This window comes from Numenius arquata, chromosome 25 (assembly GCF_964106895.1).
Source record: "Numenius arquata chromosome 25, bNumArq3.hap1.1, whole genome shotgun sequence".
Lineage (NCBI taxonomy): Eukaryota > Metazoa > Chordata > Aves > Charadriiformes > Scolopacidae > Numenius > Numenius arquata.
This window is the reverse complement of record NC_133600.1, coordinates 5358312-5361883: the sequence shown is the minus strand read 5'-3', so window position 1 is coordinate 5361883 and position 3572 is coordinate 5358312.

Genomic DNA, 3572 nt, shown 5'->3' with positions numbered 1-3572 from the left:
GGCCCGCAGAGGAGGGGGCCGCCGCGCTCTGCCCCCGCACGCTTATTCATTGGGGGGGGGGCGTCCCGGGGAGGAGGGCGGGGGGGGGGAGTAGGTCGGAGCCTCCTCGGTGCTGAGGGGGGGGGGGGGGTCCCATGTCCCTGAGCCCCCCACCCTGCGTGGTGAGCCAGAGCCTGGCAAGAGCAGGGAGCTGAACCCCCCCCCCGGCACCCTCAAACGCCCTGAGCCCCCCCCCCCCCCAAAAACCTCCCCTTCCCCAAAATCTGTCCCCAAACCCTCCCTGTCCCCAGGACCTTGCCAGACCCTTTGCTCTGAAGGGGGGGGGCCACGGCAGCGTGGTGGGGAGGGGGCTCCTCGGGCGCTGCTGGGGGGGGGGTGTGTGTCCGCTCGCCGGTGGGGCCGGTTGTGACCTCCGGTGCCGAGACTGGGGGGGCCGGGACCGATCCCAGCGCTGCCGCCGTCACCGTCCCACCGGGCCCCCCCCCTCCCCGCAGGACGAGGCGTTCTGCCGGTGCCGTGAGCCAGCCCCCGGTGAGGTCTGGGCTGTGTGAACCGGGGCGGGGGGGGGGGGTGGGCGGGGGCACCGGGGGCTTCTCCGGTACCGCTGCCCCGGGGGGCGCCGGCGGGTCACGGAGGTGCCGGCGAGCAGCGGTGGCGGCACCGGCAGAGGCCTGAGCCGTGTGTGGGGCCGGGGTCGGGCTCCCCGAGCCGCCTCCCCCTCGGTCCCCGGCACCGTGTCCCCACCGGAGCCGGTGCGGTGGCACCGGGGGTGGCGGGGCTCAGCCTCACGGTCCCGGCGACGGGCGGGCGCCGAGGGGACAAAAGGGAGCGGGACCGAACCGAAAGCCGCCCCGGGACGCTCCGCCACCGGCCGTCCCAGCTCCGCCACCGGTGGCTGTGGCACCCCCGGGGGTGTCATCTCTGGGGGGGGACGGGGGGGGGGGGAGATGTTTGTGGTTGACCCCTCCGGGTGTCCCTCCCCCCCCCCCGCCGCCGGGCATCCTCGCTCCCGCTCCGCAGCTGCGCCGGTGTCAGCCGGAGCCGGGGCATGAGCTCAGCGGGGTGTGAGGCACCGGGTGGCACCGGCTGCACCGGGGGCCGGGGGTGCCGTTGCAGCCGTCAAGATGCGGGTGCGGGGGGGGGGGATGTCGCGGCGGGGGAGGGGGTCGCCTTTGCTCCATAAGCGGCACCGGGAGCCCCGGGGGGTGGCAGCCCCGGGGGGGGGGGGGGGGGGAGGTATTAGCCCCGGAGCCGGGTTGTCGGTGCGGGCGGCGCGGTCCGTCCGTCCGTCTGTCCCCGTCCCCCCCCCGCCCCGCATCGCTCCACGGTTGAGGGGCGGCGGCCGCTTTAAAAATGCAAATCACCCCCCTCCCCGCGCGCGGCGCGGCGGCCTCCCGACCAATGAGAGGCGGCGGCCGCTGGCTGCGGTAACCGCTGCCGGGCGCGGCGGCCAATAGCGAGGCGGCGCGGCGGGGAGGGGGCGTGGCCTAAGCTCTTCCCCCCCCCCCCCCCTCCCTCCTCCGCCCGCCCCCGGCGCGGTCCCGGCGCGGAGCGCGCGGCCCGGGGCGGCGGCGGAGCGCGGAGCGGGGCGGGGGCGGCGGCGGCCCCGCAGGTGAGTGCGGCCCCGCCGGGACCGGGTATCCCCCCCCCCACCCCACCCCTCCCCTCTCCTCTCCGGGGAGGGGGACGACGACGACGACGACGACAGGCAGGGAGCGACCCCCGACCCCCGCCAACCGGGAACGGGGTGCAGCCCCCCGCCGCTCCCGCCCGGTGCGTGGGTGCAGCCCCCCCCCCCTCCCCCCCCCAAACCTCGCCCCCGCTGCAGCGTCCCCCTCCCCAGGAGCGGGGTGCAGCCCCCCCCCCCCAGCGCTGTGCGTTGCGCCCCGGTGCCCCCCCCCCCAATAAACCCTTCGTGCGCGGGTGCAGCCGCCCCCTCCCCAAAGCGCCGCTCCCGCTGCTACGGGCAGATCCCCCCCCCGCGATCCGCCCCCCCCCCGCGATCCCTTCCCCCCTCCCTCGCTGCAGGTGCTCGGCGCTTTCCCTCCTTTTTTCTTATTTTTTTTTGGGGGGGGGGGGGGAAGCATCTGCACCGCCACGACCTCCCCCCCCTTCCTCTCTGCACCGGACCCGCCGCCCGGGGAGGTGTAGGGGTGCACAGCCCGCCCCCCCCCCCCCCCCCCCGCGCCCCCCACCCTCACTGAGCATCCCCCGGGCAGGTGCGGCCCTTCCCCGAGACGGGTGGGATTCGAAACCGTCCCCCGCCCCCCCGGTCCCGGTTCCCCCTCCCGCACCCCTCGGGGGGCCGCCCGCGTCCCCCGCACCCCCCGGTGCGGGGGGTGGTGAAGGTCACCGTTGCGGGTGGCCGGTGGCGGTGGGGGGGAGCGGGGGGGGGGGGGGGGGGTCCCTGCCGTGCCGCATCCCGGCGGGATGCTGTGCCCCCCCCCCCATATTCCGCTGCCCCCCGCCCCCCCCCCCCCCCGTCCCGCTCGGGGACTCGGTGGCCGCTGCCACCTCCGGGGACTTTGGCCGGTGGCGGATTCGCGGCGCTCGTGACCGGTGGCGGGTCGGGGTCCGGCGGGGCCCTGACACCCCCCCACACCCCCCCGCGCCCCCCACCCCCGCTTCCCCTCCAGCCCCACAGGGGGAAGCTGAGGAGGCCGAGCTGAGCCCGCCCCGCTCATGACACAGGTGGCTGAGCCTGTGCGGGGGGGGGGGGGGGGGGGAGACGGCACCGGAGCGGGTTTTGGGGGGGCTGCGGCGTGCACTAACCCCTTTCTCTTCCCCGCCCCCCCCCTCCCCAGACCCCCGGCGCGCCGAGGATGATCGGGGGGGTTCTGGGAGCCCCCCAGCAGCCCAGGGTGAGTGCCCCCCCCCCCCCGCACGCATGACTTTTTCGGTTTCCTGTTTTTTCTCCGGAGCAGGGCCGGGGGGGGGGGGTGAGGGGCACAGCCCCCGGGGGGTGGGGGGGCACAGCCAGGGCGTCCCCCCTGCTGAGTGCTGGGGGGCTGCTCTGCCGGGTGACCCCCAGCACGACTGGGTGCATTTGGGCAGGGTGGGTGGGGGGGGGTTCTGGATGCCTCAGTCCCCATTTTTGGGGGGGGGAAGGGGCTCCACTGAGTGGGGAGGGGGCCGGGGGTGTGTGTGGGTGGTTTTGGGGGGCTTGGGGGGGGGGGGGGGGGCACGGGAGCAGCCGCCACCGCCGCGCAGCAACCGCTCATTTATTATTTAGCTGCGTATCTGGTGTCGGGCCCAAGCGCCGCCCTGGCAGCCCCCCCCGGCCACCCCCCCACCCCCCCCGGGGTGCTACACACCGTGGGGAGGGGGCCACGGTGGCGGCGGGGGGGGACACACACGGGGGAGCCTGTGGTTTCCATGGCCACGGGGCTGCGTTTTCCCGGCAAAAAGAATAAATAGCGGTGGATGCAGGTGTGGTGTGTGGGGGGGTCCACGCTGAGGTGTGTGTGTCTGTGTCCCCCCCCCGGGTAAAGGACCAGGTGTGTCCCCAGGGCGCCGGGAGCTGAGCTGCGGGTCCCTGCGCCGCCGCCCCCCACCCCCCCCCTCCCTCCAAG